Source organism: Heteronotia binoei, chromosome 8 (assembly GCF_032191835.1).
Source record: "Heteronotia binoei isolate CCM8104 ecotype False Entrance Well chromosome 8, APGP_CSIRO_Hbin_v1, whole genome shotgun sequence".
NCBI classification, from domain to species: domain Eukaryota; kingdom Metazoa; phylum Chordata; class Lepidosauria; order Squamata; family Gekkonidae; genus Heteronotia; species Heteronotia binoei.
This window is the reverse complement of record NC_083230.1, coordinates 92,846,711-92,857,044: the sequence shown is the minus strand read 5'-3', so window position 1 is coordinate 92,857,044 and position 10,334 is coordinate 92,846,711.

Sequence of the window (10,334 nt, the reverse complement as noted above, 5' to 3'; positions counted from 1 at the left end):
CCCATTTACCTCCGGATCTTTTCCTGGTTTTCGCACCTGTTGCTCCGGCGCTGCGTCTTGCTCCGGTGCTGCAGGGGTTTCACGCCGGAGTATCTAGATCCACCTCCTTCCGGAGTTTTTGAAAACCTCCGGATCCACACCGGATCCACTCCTCGGAGTTTGCTGTGGGAAATCCATCCACGCCGGATCGACTGCTTTGTGGGCGTCACCCTCTCCCTTTCCGTCCTCCCACACCATCCACCCCCTTGGCCAATCATCAGCCGTTCGCGGCGCTTCCCAAAAGTGCCCGCACGGCCATTTTTTTAAAAAAACGTCATATTTCTTGCGTAATAGCGATATTTCGAAATTAACAAAAAAAACCCCCTCCTGCGTTATTTTGCTGTTGCGTTATCTCGCAACTACATTATACATTGTTGGGGGGGGGGGGAAATCTAGTGCCGGTGTGGGCCAAAGCGTTCATGTGTGTGTGTTTTAAAAAGGCAATGCCTCCCTCAGCTGTGCCACCAGGATTTCTGGACCTGCACAAAATCGCCATGTATAAAATGGGAAGTTGGAGTCCTGCATTCTTCTCCCTGGCTACATTCCGCTCGGTTAGAAAATAGACGCGAGCTCGCTCTTCACACGCGCCACAGAAGGGGAAGGAGAGAATGGGGCGGGGGGGGGAGCTCTGGCGGCAGGAATCAGTCAGGTCCCCGTTGCAAGCGCCAGCCAGGGAGGGGAAAGAGCGCAGAGGAAATCCCAGCTTCGCCACCCGGGAGGGAGCGAGGCTGGGAAAGGAAGAAGCTGCCACACACACACACACACACACACAAACCCCTCGATTTCTCTCTCTTCGTTATTGCGATATTTCGCAACTTCAGAATTTGGGGGGGGAATCTAGTGCTAGGATTCTCCACTGTGAATGCTTCTGTTAATACATAAAGGGCTGTGGAGGATTCTACAGCTGCAGCCAATCCATAAGCAGCAGCAGCACACGTGATGCGGTTTGTCCACGAAAAGAAGGGGAAGGAACAGCTGTGACTGCCGATGTTACGTTAGTACGTCCTTACGCAACCAGACTTGCGCTTAAAAAAAAATGATTGACAGGGCATCGAACTCAAGTCGATGCCAGTGGGAAAACGATTTGAGCCGGGGCTTCATGGAAAGCGACTCCGCAAATGAGTCCATGTGCGAAAACGAGGAAAATGAGCCGGACATAATTGCGCCGTGGAATAAGGGGAGCAAACGCTAAGTGCGAAAACGACCATAGAGAAATACAGAGGATTCTAAGGTGTTTGAAGAGCTTAGCGCTAATTTCACAAGAGCATGGCTACTTTCATAAAGAGTTCTTGTAGCCAATTTCATAAAAAGTATGTTTAAGAGTATTTTTAAGACCATAAAGAATATGGTTAGGATCATAAAGAGGGCCAACCCAAAATAAATTCCACCACAGAAAACTGTTGGGTTACAATTACTCATTACGCCTACATCCTTGGGATTTCAAATGAACTTAAGTGAAACTACATTTAGTTGGGCTGGAGACCCAGTGCATTGAGGCCATTCCATTATAGGTGAGCATTTATTCTAAAAATGGGAGGGAACCCCTCTTTCATTTTAAAACAAAAACAAATGGAAATTAAATGTCATCCATTCCTTTCATTTTCCCAATGCCTGGCTGTCTCCTGTAGAAAGATAACAAGGAGAGAGTGGACTCAGGAGAAGAGAACAAGGAGAGAGCAGACTCAAGAGAAGAGTCAGGAGATCTGGAACTGACTTCAAGGATGGCAGTGAAACAGACCTTGCAAAGAAAAATACTCTGCAGAGTTTTCTTTCTACACTGTTTCCATCAGCCACTACCAACCATTTCAGTGGCTTGCAAAGGGCTTCCTTGAGCAGGACCGGATCTACACGTTTTTTGAGGGGGGACAAAATTAAAAAATTGTGCCCCCTTATTGGCCATTCTATCTTATGGTCCCATAGAATACAATGGAGTCAATACCCAATTTGGCACCCCACCTACATTGGTGCCCGGGGCAAGCATCCCCCCTCTGCCCCACCCCACCCCCTAGATCCGGCCCTGTCCTTGAATCTATAAAACAGCCATGATCCCTCTCCAGGTTTTCACTTTGCCTGAACTAATTCAGTTTAGTTCACCATTGAGCATTTTCAACTTGTGTTTCAGCAATTCCCCAAATGACAAACTGTGGACCCCATGGCACCTACTAGTTTGTTTCTTGGGGCCTACTGCCTTCTTCCCCACTCAGTCCTGACTTCCCTACCTTATAGTAGCAAGAGGTGCTCCAGGAGGCATCACCTTTGTGCCTGCAGAGAGTACCCATTCAGAAATAGCTGTTTCCATGGTAGGACAACACTTGGCTTGGAACCTTGGTGACTGGCTACAGCCTCAGTGGCAGCCATTTTGTGGTTGGCTGTGCCCTCCCATGGTGATGGTGCCTATTACCTGTTATCATCAAAATTCCCCAGAGTGCCCACATGCTCAACGAGGTCAGGGACCTGCTTTTCTAACATTTTCTTTCCCTCATTTGATCACTACCTCATAAATCAGTCTGTGTATAACTACCTGATTTTGGCATGAGTTTGTCTGTCTTGTGAGCATGATTGCAGTAGGCACAAAACAGTGTTTGTCCATGTATAGTACTGATTGTGTACATAATGAATTTGTCTGTCTCCCTGTGTGTTGCTTGAACTACACATATATGTATTGATGAGATATCTATTGGTCACTCACACAGGGTATTTTGTATGGATGAGTAAGGACAGGACTCTTGCATAAGATCCAGACAGTGTCTTTTTGCTCTCTTCAAATGCCAGCTCCTGCTCTCGGTTGCCTGAATTCTTGGGAGTGCCAAAGGTACCTATTCTGCTATATTGCTGCCTGCCTTCTCTGCGGTAAAAGCAAAAAATCTACCTCAAAGCTCCCCCTGTAAACTGCCAGAAGGCTCAAGAAGGAAGTCATTTTCTGCTGTACAACTATGGCTACCTTCTTGGGCTGCCAAAGTCTCCCTCTGCTAAGTAAGAATCTGAACTGTGTATAAAACTTGCATCTCTCTGAAATTTCTGAGGAACTTTGCCCTCAAGAATCAGCACCTTTGTTTTTACAGGTGAGGTGGGATTTATTTTTGTACATCTTGTACCCTCAGTAACCCATTCAACTCAGAGGTCGTTTTCGCACTCACCTCCAGCCGGCGCGACCCCCCTCTTCACCGCGCAGGATCTGCGCGGATTTCGCACTAAATGCCGCGGAGCAGCCTTTTGCGCTGGAAATTCCCGTCGCAAAAGCCGCGCAAACGCCAAACTGCTTTTTGGCAATTTACGTTTGAGCGGCTTTTGCAACGGGAGTTTCCGGCGCAAAAGGATGCTCCGCGGCATTTAGTGCGAAATCCGCGCAGATCCTGCGCGGTGAAGAGGGGGGTCGCGCCAGCTGGAGGTGAGTGCGAAAACGACCATAGTTTTCAGAAGGCTAATACAGAGAAACTAATAAGTTTTCAAGACCATACAGATAAACTTTATTAGACTCCAAGCTTTAGACAGAAGGCTTAAAATAAAGGTAGAAAGGCAAAGCAATTAGATAACATTAGTGCATTTTCAGAATACAGTTATGCAGTTAGAATATAGTCAAGCATAAAGCATAGTTCTATAAAAAGTCTTAAGTCCCAAAGACTACACCCCATTAGTCTACATTTTTCCGGTTAGAGTCTAAATTCCAAGTCCCAATTAGTTTGGCATGACCAGCATAGAGACAGTCTCCTGTCTCTAGTGCAGATCAACAACTTCTGCTCAAAATCCCAGGGTTTATAAAGAATCCCCCCCCCCCACCGGAAACTGGTATCACATTCTATATCTTATCTGATAATATGCATCATCTACATTCCAGAACCACCAGCCTCATCTGCAGATGGCCAGTTATCTTTACTCCATCCGGTTCTTGCTCATACCATATAAGGCAAAGGTTGCCCTCAGATAGCTCTTACCTTTCACCTACTTTCTACTGACCTACATTCTAGTAGTTAGCTCTCAGCCTAAGCTGTAAGCAATATGAATGGCTGAGAGTGCTGGATAGCTTGGCCCCTTTGTGGCCAATTTCATAAGAGAACCAATCCCACTTCTGCCACAACAGAAGTGAAGAGAATCTTCATCTCTGCTGGTATTTGTGAGGAGATGACATTAAAACCTCTGAAAGGGAACAGGCATATCATAAAAGAGAGGGAAAGGTCCCTATGCTGTCAACAGCTGGGTGGGAAATGAAATTTCAATGGGTGCTTAAAATGCAGGAAAAAGCCTTCTCACAATTCCTCTCCCTTTTACACCACCATTATTGTTATCTTCATCCCTCTCCTCTCTTGCTCATGCTCACCCACATCACAGTCAAGTCTTAATGAGAACTGGTATAGTATGATAACCAACTCTGCATTCCTACATAAAGTTCAAACCCTTCCAAACCCATGGACTTCAATGGAAGGGTGTAACTCTGCTTAGGATTGCTCTGTTAAGATACAGAACACTGAAACAGCAAGCCTGTCCCTGATATGAATTTTCTTCTGCCATGCACTGTCCAGGTGTCATTAAGGAAGCCATTTTCCCTCTCAGCCTCAAAGGTCATATAGTAGTGTTCACTGCCACAACCTGTGCATTCTCGAGTCCCCATCAGCGAGTGGCAATGTGGAATGAAGGTATTTCAAAAGCGATACTGAAACTGTGGAACTCTCTCCCAAGATAGTTTTGGGAGGGTAACCATGCTGGCCTGCAGTAGAACTAATAGATTCAAGTCCAGCATCACCTTAGAGACCAACAAGGTTTTCACGGAATAAGCTTTCGAGAGTCAAGCCCACTTTATTGAGCACCCACTCTCTTGAACATATGAACACTCTCCAAAGCTCAAAACCCCCAAAATTGTGTTGGTCCCTAAGATGTTACTGGACTCGAACCTATCTCTCCTTGTTCTGTTTTATGACAGAGTAAAAGTGGTTCTCTGCCTCTGGAAACCCCGTTAAAATTATCTGCTGCTGTAGTCTCTCTCCTCATTGTTGAGGCCTCTGGCCTACTTCTTGGGTATTTTACTGAAGAGATGTGCTATGACCTAGTTTTTGATGTAGTTTTGTTTGTATTTTTGGAAGTTTCTCTAGCCTCCTTATTATGGTTAAGTGGCTGGGAACCAGAGAACCAGCCCTAGTAGTAGGGCATGTGTTACTGTGAATGGGGCATCCCCCCCACCCCCCGCAAGAAAGGATGCAGTCAATTAAGCGGTTTGATAAAATATACTCGTAGCCACTGCCACAACCTGTACATTCAAGTGCACTGGCAGACAACACCCAAAAGTAAGCCTGAGTTGTAAGGGGGAGTGCTATCTGTTTGGATTTTGTTTTTAAATAAGGCTGAGTGCAAAGACAAGAGTCACACCATGCTTAAGTTTGTAAAGAAACATATAGTTTAATGGAAAACAATAGGGAAGGGAAAACTTTGGATAAAGGAACTAAAAACATCCTAGCTGCTACTTATATCCTTTTCAGTTACATTGCTAAAGAGGTAATGGCGACGAGAATGTCCTCATGTCCTTCTTGTCACTGAACATAAAGAGTCACAAACTTGTGAATACAAGCATACAAGATCAAAGCATTGTCTACAAACAAGATGGTAACTGACCAATAGAAAGATTACAGCTCACTTAATTAAAACAACTTCCACAAACTGTCCCAAGCTGACTAGGTTGACAACACAACATCCTGCTAACAACATTTAACTCCATAATGACTCAAATATAAGCAGCTTACAAACTCCAGCACTATATAACACACTGTGTGTAAAGTGCCATCAAGTCACAGCTGACTCATAGCTATCCCATAAGATTGTCTAGTCAAGGGACAGAGGTGACTTGCCACTGCCTTCCTCTGTGTAGCACACCTGGAACTTCCTCAGTGGTTCCCCATCCAAGTACTATCAGGATTGCCAACTCTGGGTTGGGAAATAGTTGGGAGATTTTGGGGGGTGGAGCATATGGAAGGAGGGGGGGGAAGACCTCAGTGGGATATGTTGCCAGAGACCACCCTCCAAAACAGCCATTTTCTCCAGGGGTGCAGTGATTAAGTGTGCGGACTCTAATCTGGGAGAACCAAGTTTGATTTCCCCGCACCTCCAAATGCAGCTGCTGGGTAACCTTGGGTCAGTCACAATTCTTGAAAGAGCTGCTCTCTCCAGGGCAGCTTTTAGAGAGCTTTCTCAGCCCCACCTACCTCACAGGGTATCTGTTGTGGGGAGAGGAAGAGGAGGAGATTGTAAACTGCTCTGCGTGAAGGGCAGGATATAAATCCAATATCTTTTTCTTCTACTTCTTCTCTTCCTCCTTCTCTGCCATCTGGAGATCAGTTTTCGGGGACATCACTTGGAGGTTGGCAACCCTGTGTACTAACCAGAGCCAACCCTGCTAGGCTTCCAAGATTTGGTGAGAGTGAACTAGTGGAGGTCATCTAACACTGACTGCATATACCTGCCCTCTGATCAGATAGATCCCATTCAACAGTTCTTCTGTCTTCTCTGGGATTAAGCTTCAGGGTTGGTTGGTTTGGTCTCCTCCAGTCCATTGACCCCCAAGAACCATTTCAAAAAAATCTATACTTTTCTAGACTCAGATGCTGTTGTGTTATGTGGAATATAGAGATCTTTCCTTGAGGAAGCATTTGTTTAAGGAATACTGTATTTTGCCAGCACTCATATGGCAGTGGGGAAGATTTAGCGGTAGCCCAACAATCTGTTTCATACAGCAACCAACCAGTTGTTATAGAATGCCAACAAACAAGGTATAGAGGTCAGGAACTCCCTTGATGGGGCGTCCTAGTATTGGAATACAAATTTTGCTGCCTCTGTGTATGGTGGTTCCCTTTAGTCACTGTTCCTAGTGGCCACTGATGGATCTCTCCTTCATTAATCTTTCCACTGGCAGCAAATTTCACAATTTATTTACTCACTGAGTAAGGAAACATTTTCTGAGTACTGCCAATCAGCTTCACTGAGTGCCCCTGAATTCTAGTATTATGGGAAAAGGTTCTTCAGAAGGGCTATATATCATGGACACCAACTACAATAAATTCATAGCATGGGGGTGGGGATGGACAACAGATAAGTGACACAAGCTGTGTCACATATCATCACTGATGTTGCACACCATTCCTCATACAACTCCACATTCTTATGCCCACTTTTTGTTGTGATCCTGTGCTCAGTTTGCAAAGACTGGGCTTACAGGGGGAGCTGAAATAGTCCAGTTACCTGTGAAGTTCCTGTTGGATCAATTATGGAATACTTCCACAACAGCACTGAAAACTGGGGTGGAACCATTCTATTGTATCTATATCATAGGAAGACTATCCTTTCCCCATCCATTATGTATGAACTGGGTCTCTCACAATTGCCTTTGGACTTGCAGAACTTTCCCGTAAGGCAGTCTACGAGGTGATAGGGGACCACTTTCTCATCATCTGAACCCCACCTCATGGATTGCTCCTTTCCTGACCCCAAATTTTGTACATCATGGCAAATTTGGAAGCCTTCACCCCAATAAAAGCTTTAAACAAGACTTGCAAAATGTCTGGGTGGCTTTTGTACATCTGATCTTGCAGCTGGTAATACACAATGGAGCCTGGGAGGGAAATCCCTAAGCATCAACACAGTATGAATGCTTATCAAGAAGTCCCCAGCAATTGTGTAAAAGGACTGCCTACAAATAGTTTGATCTTAGGCAGGTATGCAAACTAGTCCTGTGCATTTTTGTCCAGAATTAATTTCAATGTGACTGATTCAAAATCTGGTGCCTGATGAATCAGGGAAGACTGCAGTCCTAAAAACTAGGTTTAAACTACTGGCCAAATATCTAAGTGGATTTCATTCACTGTGCAGAAGGTTCAAACTTGAGAGCAGGAGGTTGGTCTCTATGTGACCCTGAAAACCCTGGGTTGCCAACTGCCTGGAGGGAAAATGCCCGCCCCTTTAACAGATGCTTGCTGGGATGTTCTAGACATTGTCTCTATTAAAAAGGTAAGGCATTGTTTCCTCCAGTCTGCTGGCATCCCTAGAAAAACCTCTTCCTTGTGCCTCGGAGTCTCCTAGAAAGCACCCCGCACTTGCGATCTACAAAGAGGCCGGTGGGGGGTCAAGGCAGACAGAAGGACGTCCAATCCAACGCCCTCTTGTTTCCAAACCGCGGCCCGGGAGGGGCTTTCCTTCCGGCTCTCCTTCCAGCGCCGCGAATCCTAGGCTCCAGCCGAGGGAGCCACCACGGCTCCCCTTTCGGGTCTCGCGGCAAAGGAAGGAGCCTGCCGGGCTTGGCCGCTGATGGACGCGGCACACGTGGCCGCACAAAGGAGACACACGACTGACCTCAGCCCCAGTCGGCAAACTGCCCCTGACCCTATCCCAGCATCCCTTGCGCGAGGAAGGCGGCTCTTGGAGGGGAAAGGAAGCTTCCCTGCGCGGTTTGGTTTGCTGCCCACCAAAGACTGCTGCTGCTGCTGCTGCAAGTCCCTGGGATGCAAGACCACCCCCCCCCCCCCCCGGACGAACCAGCACGTGCAGAGGAAAGCCCGGGAATAGGACTGGCTCGAGAAACCTGATCGGCCGGCTGCTTTACTTCCAGTGACTCCCGCGCCTTGGTCTCCTCCGTCACATTAGGATAGGTTGCAAAAGAGAGAAGGGAGGGGAGGGTCCTCCTTCCCTCTCTCGGCCTTCAGCTCCGTCTCCCTCTGCAGCCCTATATGCAAACTGTCACTTCGGGTTAGCTTGAGACCTGAGGCCGATCGTTAGCATGAGCTGTAGCTAATATGCTTAAACCTCTCTTAATTATTTATTATGGCCTAATGGCGTGAGGGGGGAGGGGCAGAGACGCTCCCAAGGTACTTTTAAAAAAGGTAAAAAATGCCTCATAAAGGAAATGGCTTTTTCAAAAAAAGTGAGGGGGAGGAAATACGTTGTCCGTAATGGCTTGGGGCAGAGGGGTCAAGGTCGCGGTCATTCCGAAAGAACCATCTAGAACAGGGGGAGGGATTCTTTACAGCGTTGAGGGCCATAATAGGAAAACACAGTCCAGCTGCAGTAGCTTCTTCGACGGGTTCTCCTGCCCCCTTCCTTCGTGTCCCCGCTCTGGGAAATCAAAGCTGGAGGAGCACCTACAATCCTAAACAGAGTTGTACCCTCCCTCAGCCTTGACTCCAGTGCATTTTACTGTTTAAGATCACCCTGTTAAAACACTCGCTCATTCCCTTCTAATGCTGCACAGAAACACAAACCTCCCTCCTTTAGAATTAAACTTTTTTAAAATTAAATTTTAGGAATACTTTACATTGAAATAAAACTGCTTGCAAATCTGGGGCAGCCTGCCTCTCACAAAACCTTCCGCCCTCCTCTCTCTCCCTTCATTAACACTATTTTGGAATTCAGGTTTGCTTTTTTCCAGAACTCTGATTCAAAATAAGTTAATTTCTCTGTGGGCTTTGTCCATTGTCTCTCCCCCTTTCCTCCGAGTTCTTTTTTACCCCCCACCCCACCCCCGCCTTTCCAGTCCTGCTTTATCTTTCTGAGGGTTGTGCCAACTATTTATTTATCTTTATTCTTTTTGTTGCAGCCATTCTTCCCTTGTGTGTGCATGTGTGTGTGCCTGGACGGTCTGATCTCTAGCTTGTTACCACCCACTGCACGCTCGCTCCTGTTGCCGAGGTGTTTCTATACAAACTTAAGCGTCCAGTTGTCATATTAATTATTACGCGGAGTAATGACTGAAATCATCAAAATAAGGGGGGAGAAATGAGAGAGAGCTCTCCTCCCCCCCACCCAACCTCCCCCTTTTCTTGTCCTCCTTCTTTTCTGCCTGCTTAAAGATTGAGCAAAGAAGCTTTTTCCAACAAAGCACTAATTGGTCCCAGAAAATACCCTGACAAGGCATGGAAGATAGGTTTCATAAAGCCCCACAATTGTGAAGGGGGGAAAGATCCTTGAATAGACCCCACGCTTCTTTTCTAAACTCTCTTGCTGAGCAAAAAATAGACTGCGGCTTGAATACTGGCCCGGTCTTGAATGCTATACCCAGCAGAGAGAGAAAGAGACAGAGAAAATGCCCCGCGCTTTGTAAGTTCCTCTCCCCCCTCCAACCCTCCCAGCCATTCATGTCTTCTGTGCAGAGAATAAGCTGGTTTTGTTTACCATGAAAGACCTTCTACTTTATTTTGGAAGGGAAGAAAGCACATGTGCCTAAGACTCGGGCCAGATCGCCTACTGTAACAAAACAGAGTGTAACAAATCGTACCCCCCTCCCCCACAAAAAGTTCCAAATGTATTGATTCTTTTGAAGATCT